The 10,234-nt window shown below is 38.8% G+C and overlaps 1 pseudogene; it reads right to left on the reverse strand.

Annotated features, from left to right (window-relative positions):
* LOC121203725 (uncharacterized) overlaps positions 1–5,113 on the reverse strand; it is a 28,386-nt pseudogene extending 23,273 nt beyond the window's left edge.
* Positions 5,114–10,234: the final 5,121 nt, after the last annotated feature.

Genomic DNA, 10,234 nt, shown 5'->3' on the forward strand with positions numbered 1-10,234 from the left:
AGGTAGGTTAGAAAAAGGTAATTGATGGAGATGGAAAATAAAACTTAAACGTCAAGAATGTTCAATACTAAAAAGTATTGCCCGAGTCTTATATTGCTTAAGGTGAAATTTGTGGAAGGATAGAAGCGAACCTTGACCCAATACCTATATAGAGGTAAGAACCAAAGGTATAAAAATATGGTTGAACGCCACACCGATTCGGTGATAAGTTCAATGGAGTTCGGATTGACACCACTAGCAAGCTAGATAAGTCGCTTCGAGACTCGAACGAAAGAAGAGAGGAGGTAACCTCACAAGAACAAAAGTTCTATTAAGTTTAATTGATCAAATTCTGTAACCTTTTACAATAAACAAAATAAACTATTTATAGGCTCTCTAATGCCTATTAAAATTCAGCTACTAATGTGTTCACACAACAATTAAAAATGTTCACACTTCAAGCATTAAATCTCTGTTCATGGATAGTGTAAGTTCATGCATGGTTGAATAATCATGTTTCTTCCCAAAACCCGTTCATGCATGCTTAACCAATAAGAAAGCTTCCTTGTTCCATGAATGTGCATCTTCAATTCATATCCAACCCCTCTTGGACAAATGCTAGGTGCATGGGTCATGTATCTCTCTTAATTAAAGCTTTAATGATGGGCTGGTTCATGAATGGAAGCATGTACCTTCTAAATTCGTTCTCCCCTTTGTACATGCACATTATACATTCAATGTGATGAATTAAGGTAATATTTCCTCCCTTTGGACGTTCATGAATCCACCCATACATGTATAGGAGCTGATTGGTCAAATTGAGGTGTGAATGGCTTAGATGCTGCCTTGGGAATACGATCGGCCAAGCTTGTGCTTTAAATTGCTGGACACCTTTTGGCCAAATAGGTGCCTTGGGGAGCCAAATGGATAAGCCACCACTCATTGAAAGAGGCCTTACATGCACCGTCCCATACATTGAACCTATCATGCATGAACCTTGTTTAATTACTCTCCAAATTCAGCTCACCTACAAAAACACATGAACCAAAATTAAATCACATAAAATTCAGCTGAACAAACATTAATATAATTTAGACACACTAATTAAACATAAATTAAATTAGACAAATTTAATAAAGTCTTAACAAGACATATTAAATTTGGCCAAGACACATTTAAAACATGTAATAAGTCAAAACATAATTATGAGCTGTAGTAATTTAAACTAAATTAATAAATTACTTAATTTATTCAGACATTAAAATAAATGAGTTGAAATAAACTTAAGCCAAGCTCAAACGAGCTAAAGTAAGCTAAATTGAGCTCAAACGAGCTAAATTAAGCTCATGTGAGCTAAATCGAGCTGGGAAAAACTAAGATTGAGCTTTATCTTGCACTTGGGGCCCTCGTGTTTAGGCCAATCATGATAGCAACGAGTGGTGCCACAACATGATGCGATTGAGATCACATCAATTCCGCAATCCCACCTTGAACCGAATAGAAATCGGGGTGACACTTTTAGTGTTGAATCGTTTCTGGTGTTTAAGCTCATTTATCCATTCCACCGACTATCCTAGATTTTACCCAACTATAATATCTTTTTACAAAACCGAGCCTTCATTTATCAACTTCCATTTTTCTTATTTTTATACTTAAATCGAGCCTACTACCCTTATAAATTTACCATCACCTTAGCCAACCTTTAAAACCATTTGAAAGCTTCCGCATCTTTAGCCTTATTTCATCCTATTTCCGAAAACTCAACTATTCCTCGTCGACGATCGGGCAATCAAGTGAATCAACTCAATCAACCGAGCCGGATCACATCAGTTGAGCTGGGCGTTTTATGGGCAATCAATCCATCACTCCACAATCGAGCAATATAGCTTGCTACAGCATCTTGGAACTTCTTGGCACGTGCTCGAGTAATTGGCCCCAAAGGCAACTCCATGGATTCGGCACCTATCTTCATGGACGAGCTCATATCATCCTCCCTCTCTTCGAAGCGATTCGTCCTCGAATCGTCACCTACATCAAAAGGAGAAAGGTCAGCAACGTTAAAACTTGCACTCATTGCATACTCACCCGGTAGGTCAATCTTGTAGACATTGTCATTGATCCGTTCCAATACTTGAAAAGGGCCATCACCCCTTGATTGAAGCTTGGATTTCCTTTGATCGGGAAACCGTTCCTTGCGCATGTGGATCCAAACCCAGTCACCGGGTTCGAACACGACTCGTTTGCGCCCTTTATTTGCCCCTCGAACATATTGTTCGGTTCTCCTCTCAATATTATCCTTAACATTTTTGTGCAATTGCTTAACAAATTCGGCCTTCTTTTTGCCATCTACATGTACTAATTCATTAGAAGGCATAGGAATCAAATCAAGAGGAGTAATGGGATTAAAACCGTATACTACCTCAAAAGGAGAAAATTTCGTAGCAGAATGAACGGTTCGATTGTATGCGAACTCCACATGAGGTAAGCAATCTTCCCACATCTTCAAATTCTTTTCAAAATAGCTCGAAGCAAAGTTGATAGCACATGGTTGACTACTTCGGTTTGGCCATCCGTTTGAGGGTGGCATGTCATCGAAAATAGAAGTTTGGTGCCCAATTTCCCCCACAACGTCCTCCAAAAATGACTTAGAAACTTTGTGTCGCGATCAGAGACAATGGTTCGAGGGATCCCATGCAACCTAACAACTTCCTTGAAAAACAGACTAGCAACGTTAGTAGCATCATCAGTTTTATTACAAGGTATAAAATGGGCCATTTTTGAAAAACGGTCTACAACAACAAATATTGAATCTCTCCCTCTTTTGGTTCTTGGAAGGCCCAGAACGAAGTCCATTGAAATGTCTACCCACGGAGCATCAGGAATAGGCAACAGGGTGTATAATCCATGCGGTTTGATTCGTGACTTTGCCTTCTTACAAGTGATGCAACGATCACATTTCCTTATTACGTCACGTTTCATTTTGGGCCAATAGAAATGTTCATGCAATACTGCTAAAGTTTTAGCAATTCCGAAGTGGCCCATAAGTCCTCCGCTATGAGCTTCTTCTACAAGGACGTTTCTCACAGAACTTTGAGGCACACAAAGCTTGCCTTCACGAAATAAATAGCCCTCATGCTGAAAATAATTTTCACAAGCACCATGCGAACAAGACTCATAAATTTCACCAAAGTCAGCATCAGATTTATAAAGATCTTTGATAAATTCGAAACCAAGCAATTTAGAATCCATTAAATTGACAAGTGCGTACCTTCGTGATAGGGCGTCGGCTACAACATTTTCCTTACCCTTTTTATACTTGATCACGTACGGAAATGACTCCAAATACTCCACCCACTTGGCATGACGTTTATTGAGCTTGGTTTGTCCCTTCAGATGCTTTAGAGCCTCGTGGTCCGAATGAATTACGAATTCCTTCGGCCATAAATAGTGTTGCCATGTTTCGAGAGCTCGGACCAATGCATATAGTTCCTTATCATACGTTGGATAATTCAACGTAGCTCCGTTAAGCTTTTCACTAAAGTATGCAATAGGCCGTCCATCTTGCATCAAAGCAGCGCCAATGCCGATACCTGAAGCATCACACTCTATCTCGAATGTTTTGTTAAAATCAGGTAAAGACAACAATGGTGCATTAGTTAGACATTCCTTAAGCTTATTAAAAGAATTTTCTTGTTCATCAGTCCACACAAAAGGAGAATTTTTCTTAATTATACCTGTCAAGGGGGCAGCTACAGAACTAAAATTAGGCACAAACCTTCGATAGAAGCTTGCCAACCCGTGAAAACTCCTCACTTGGCTGATGTTCGTTGGACGCAGCCATTCGTTGATCGCCTTGACCTTTTCTTGGTCAACTTCTAATCCACGAGCACTTACCACAAAGCCTAGAAAAACAACTTCATTAGTGCAAAAAGAACATTTCTTTAAATTGGCATAAAGTACCTCTTTTCGTAAGACTTCAAGCACGGCACGTAGATGTTGAATATGATCTTCCAAGCTCTTGCTATAGACTAAAATATCATCAAAATACACAACACAGAATTTTCCAATGAACGAACGTAAAACATAATTCATGAGACGCATGAAAGTACTCGGAGCGTTGGTAAGTCCGAATGGCATTACCAACCATTCATACAAACCATATTTAGTTTTGAATGCAGTTTTCCATTCGTCTCCCTCCCGCATTCTAATTTGATGATACCCACTTTTTAAATCGATCTTCGAAAACAATTGGGCTCCACTAAGTTCATCAAGCATGTCGTCGAGGCGGGGAATAGGATGGTGATATTTTTTGTGATTTTGTTGATAGCGCGGCAGTCAACGCACATTCGCCAGGATCCATCCTTTTTAGGAACCAACAATACCGGAACCGCGCACGGACTTAAGCTTTCACGGATGTAGCCCTTCTCCATTAATTCGGCTACTTGCTTTTCTAATTCCTTCGTTTCCTCAGGATTACTTCTATATGCTGGCCTATTTGGAATTGCAGCACCGGGCACAAAATCGATTTGGTGCTCGATTCCTCGAATGGGAGGTAGGCCATTTGGCACTTCTTCAGGAAAAACATCTCCGAATTCCTGCAACAAAGAAACGATAGGAGTAGGCAAAGTATTGTCAAGTTCGTTAGTTTCCAATAAACATTCTTTATACATAAGTACAAAGATAGGTTGCCTTGCCAACATCAATTTTCGAATCTCTCTTTTTCTAGCAAAAACACTTATTTTTTATTTTCACACTCTTGCTCTTTTTCTTTTGTCACTCTTGTTTTTATCTCACTCTCCTCATTCTTTTCTTTCTTTTTCTTTTCACTCTTTTTGTTTTTCTCTTTTTCTTTTTCTTGATCAATAGATTGCTTCATCTTGAGTTGGTCTTCATGCACTTGCTTCGGTGTGAGAGGAGCTAAAGTAACATTCCTTTCAAGGTGCTTAAATGAATATCGGTTTGTATAGCCGTCGTGGACTACTCGTCGGTCAAATTGCCAAGGACGCCCCAATAGCAAATGTCCCGCGTGCATTGGTACGACATCACAAACCACCTCATCTTGGTACTTGCCTATGGAAAACGCCACCCTTGCTTGCTTCGTCACCTTGAGTTCGCCTCCGTCATTTAGCCATTGTAACTTGTAAGGAGTTGGATGCTTTGTGGTGGCTAAACCAAGTTTTTCAACCAGCAAAGAACTTGCGACATTGGTGCAACTACCTCCGTCAATAATTAAACTACACACCTTACCTTGAACATGGCAACGAGTGTGAAAGATGTTGTCTCGTTGTTGTTCTTCCTCGGCTACTTGGATATTCAAGCTCCTTTTGACAACAAGTAATTCTCCTTCAACGGGCAGCTCGAGCTCTTCACCTTCCTCCATGGGAATTTCAGGCTCCTCCTCTTGTTCATCTTCGGACTCAATCTCGCCATTTGAACGAACCACCATCACTCGTCGATTAGGACATTGACTCGCAATGTGGCCTCTTCCTTGACACTTGAAACACTTGATATCGCGAGAACAATTCGAGACAGCCTCGTTTTTATTTTTGCTAGCATCGGCACTTACTTGATTGGGTTTGGCAGCAACGAAAGGCTCCTTAGGCCGATTGGGAGCTTTGCTAGTCCCTTGAGTCCACTTGTTGGTAGAAGCCGTTGGATATGTCCACATGGGTCCTTTCCGTTTCAATTGTTTTTCAACTTTTATTGCCATATGCACCATGTCCATAACTTCTACATAGTGTTGAAGCTCGACGATATTGGCAATATCCCGATTTAGGCCGGCTAAAAATCTCGCCATTGTTGCTTCACGATCCTCCTCCACGTCGGCTCTTATCATAGCGATTTCCATGTCTTTATAGTAGTCCTCGATAGTTCGGTTGCCTTGTGTGAGATTTTGCAATCGTTGGTACAACTCCCGATGGTAATAGGAGGGAACAAAACGCTTGCGCATAACGGCCTTCATTTCGGCCCACGTAGAGATAGGCCTCTCCCCATTCCTCCTTCGGCTAGTCACCAATTGATCCCACCTCACGATCGCATAATCCGAGAATTCAATGGCAGCGAGCTTTACCTTTGTATTTTCCGAATAGTTATGGCACTCAAAGACGAGTTCCATTTTCTTTTCCCACTCCAAGTAAGATTCGGGATCATTCTTCCCTTGAAACGGCGGAATAGACATCTTAATATTTTTGAGATTGTCATCCGAACGGTCTCGATTTCTTGGGACTCGATTTCGTTGGAACCGTTGAGGGTTTCCTTGTTCAGATAAGTGATCACCTTCAGATTCTTCTTCATCATGGTTTTCAATTGGTTGCTCTCGTCCTCGCCTTGCATCTTCCGGAGTCACTTCGCGTTGCCTTCGGGTTTCGACTCGATATAGGCGGTCTTCGATTGGTTTAAGCTTGCGATCAAACATTCGCTCCATTTCTTGCATAATGGCTTGCAAAGTGAGATCCGGCACTCCCCTTCCAACATTTCTTATTGGACGAAATCCACCTCCCTCGTTTGGATTTCTTTCCGGGCTCCGTGACATTTTAAAAAAAAAAAAGTTCTTTAAAGAATCACAACAAGAACTCACCAATCACTCACAAGAATAAACACTCACTTTGGTTTTTCTACTCTTTAATAGTCTCACTAATCTCTCTTGCCTTTTACCACTCAATTTTCACTTCCCAAAATTCTCCGCAAACTAAGTTTGACAAATCAAAATCGTTTGGGGTCGGCTTACAAAATAGATGAGGCTTGGTAGGGTAATATTTTAGGATCGGGTAGGCTAACAATCAAAGAAAATAGAAGGAAATTAGTGTGGCTGTATAGATGTGGTCCTTCGGGCAGCAAGCAATGCTTTTACAAGCTCAAAATGAATTTTAATCACTTCTCTTTTTTTTAATTCCAAATTTTTTTTAATACTGAATACACAAAGAAAAAGAAAAAAAATAAATAAATTGAATACAAACTTTTTTTTTGAATTTTTTTTTACAATCTCGTAATACCGAAGACGACGATTCTTACTCCAATTCAGCTAGCTCTGATACCAACTTGATACGCCCTCACCTCGAGATCGAATTGAGTCGTAAAGATCGCCCGATCGTGAATTAGGAGTAAATTGAGGCTTTACAAAATAGGCTAGAAGAAAGAGGTCTATTTAGGCTCAAAAAGGTTTTGTTGGTTTAGGAAATGAATTAGAAAACAATGGAAGCAATTTGGCTAAGGATTCGAAAGCCGAACTAACACAATAGGAATGTGTTAACCCGTAACTTAGGAGAATGCTTAGGTTGGTAAGGATGGATGGAAGGTTTGTTAAATGGAAAGAAACTTCGACCCACTATCAATGGTGATAGGAACCTTAGTATGAATCGAACGCCACACTTTTGGGATTAAAGTGATAAGTTCGGGAAGAAACAAAAACAAGTTTGACGCCACAAAGATGTTTGATGAGTCTCACAAGTTTTTGGAGAATAACGAGAGTTGAAAACAACCTCACAATTTAGCAAAGCTATCAAATTGTTCATTAACCTCAAAATGTGAATTACATGACCTATTTATAGCTTGACTAAGGCAGCCGAATAGCCTATCTAATCAGATCCTTATGCCTTAAGTTTCTTGAGGAAACTTCCTAGAAATTTCCTAGTTACATTCATGTGATGAAATTCTGAAAATTAACCTTCTAGAAAAAGATGATTCGGCTGGCCCCTTTAATGGAGAAAATTCACATTCGGTTAATGTTTTAAAAGAGCTTAATTGCTGCTATGGAGAAGAGAAATGGACAGCTTCAAAAATTATGCTTCTTTGGCCGAATATGAATAGCCTCCACATGAATTGGCTGCTGGAATTTATGAGGCACTCTTTGGCCATTGCTCTCCACGAAATTGGCCCTTGGAGAAGCTCAAAAACAGCAGCTAGAAGTCCATTGAGCTGCACGAAAAGTCAGCTGGAAACACAAGGCAGCTGCACTTTAAATGCCGTCCATGCATGTGCCCAAATACATGCCCCTTCTTTATGAGCTTTCTTTGCCATTAAGCTAGCTGAAAAAAAAACATCAAATAAATGTGATTAGGACAAGTTTAATACTCATGAAATCAGCAGCTGGACATATTAAAATTTTGCACATTAATTCGGCTAAGACAAATTAATTAGCAGCCACTAATAAATTTGTCATAGTCAAGACACATTAAAACTTGTAATTAAACTAAACACATTTAATTTATGACTTAATATGGACATATTAAAGGCATGTACTAATATAAAACATATTTAATAAGCTGAATTAAAAATGTCCAGATTAAGACACATTTATTTAATTAAATGATTTGAGCTGATTCTAAACTAACACAACAAATTAAATTTATTAAAAATAAATTTAATCAGCTCCTTGAACTAATTAAGTGCCGAATTGAGCTAAATTGAGCTGACACAAGCTAAAATCAGCTTGTAGGAAATTGCGAATCAAGCTAGTTGAGCTGGGCATTTTATGGGCAATCAATCCATCACTCCACAATCGAGCAATATAGCTTGCTACAGCATCTTGGAACTTCTTGGCACATGCTCGAGTAATTGGCCCCAAAGGCAACTCCATGGATTCGGCACCTATCTTCATGGGCGAGCTCATATCAAGTAACTAATAAAAAAAATTAAACCTAATTAATAAAATAACAAGGTAAATTCGGCCATGCACTTATATGGGCTATTTTGGGCCGAATTTTACATGTAATGCTCCTAAAGATTAAAAAATTAAATTAAACAAGTAAGATGTTTACAAATTGGGCCCTTTGACATTTTGGCCTGATTTTCAACTAAGTATGAAGAAATTTCTTGATTGGGCTGGATTTTGGTTATTGGGCCTCGCCTTCAAGAATTTGGGCTTGTGATCCATCTCCTACCGAAATTGGGTCGTTGACGCTCGTAATGGAGATCCAACGCGCTTTGGCTGCAAGATTCGGTTTCTTGGACCAAGATTTCCAAGATTTGAAATCTTGATTTTCTTGATTCTTGAAATCGCTCCGAACAGCAAAATTGGGCCAAGATTCGATTTCTTGATTTTCTTGAAAACAAGAAAGTGAATCTTGATTTTCTTGATTTGAGCTCATCACCTTCTTAAGCTTGGGTTGGGCCTTTGTGACTCGTATCATTCCCCCTTCCTCAAAAAGATTCATCCTCGAATCTAAAAATCAAATGAACTTGATTTTCCTCGATCGAACGGGACTAATGGCAATTGAGTCCACTGAAAAGAATAGCCATGAAATAGTAAATAGCAACACAAACAAGCTTGTAGTCCAATTATAAGCATAATAGAACAGGTATAACGCATGTGAATGGATAGATTCAGATTACCATGCATTAATCGACGGTCTATAGATTCACTCACACATGCATTATCAAAAACAAGAATCTTTTTATCAACCATCAAAATAGATTTATCATCAATAAATAAAATAGGACAGTCAAGCACGTTTCGATCTAAGTGTTCATCAACACGATCTTTGTCGCTATCCGAGGAGGACAAAAGTGTTTCAAAGGTTTCAAGCATCTTACCTTGATAAGCAAAAGAATAATGGTCGATTTTACCTTTTTCATTTAAAACAAACCTTCGCTCATCGGGGGCATAGTGTAGTCGAATCTCCGTTGTTGAGTTAACCTTTGTCAAATGGAACTCAAACTTTATGTACAACCACATAAACTGTTTAAGGCACGAATATAAATTGAAAACAAATTTGGAAAATTTCGTTACCTTATTCTCCAAAACAGATTTGGACAAATTCGAGGATTTTACACAAGGTAAATCAAGAGAATAACAAATCACGCTTCTTTTCATAATGACTTTATCAACCACAATCGAAGAGTAACAATTAATCGGATCAAAATGAGGGGATCTTTTAAGAACTAAGTCACCAAAAGTTTTATTAATAATTTTCAAATCTGCACTGGACTCGGTTTCTAAAATTTCCTTACCTCGCTTACCTTCGGGATCATGTAGTGTGATTTCATCTTTGCCTAAGTTGATCGTATGAAAGCGTCTTTCATTTGAGAGGTATTGAAGTTGAAAGTTATCTTTCGATCTTTCAGGAACTTGAAAAGTAGCAACACAAGAAAAATTCATATCTTGGTTAGTGGAAACATTCCTCACTAGCCTTTCCTCGTCTTTTTCTTTTGTTTCTTTTTCTAACTCATTTTCTCTTCTTTCTTCAACTTCTTTTTCAATTTTCTTTTCTGTTTCACATTCCTTTTCACTCTCAATCTCTTTTTTCTCTTTTTCATT

This window comes from Gossypium hirsutum, chromosome A07, assembly GCF_007990345.1.
Source record: "Gossypium hirsutum isolate 1008001.06 chromosome A07, Gossypium_hirsutum_v2.1, whole genome shotgun sequence".
Classification (NCBI taxonomy): domain Eukaryota; kingdom Viridiplantae; phylum Streptophyta; class Magnoliopsida; order Malvales; family Malvaceae; genus Gossypium; species Gossypium hirsutum.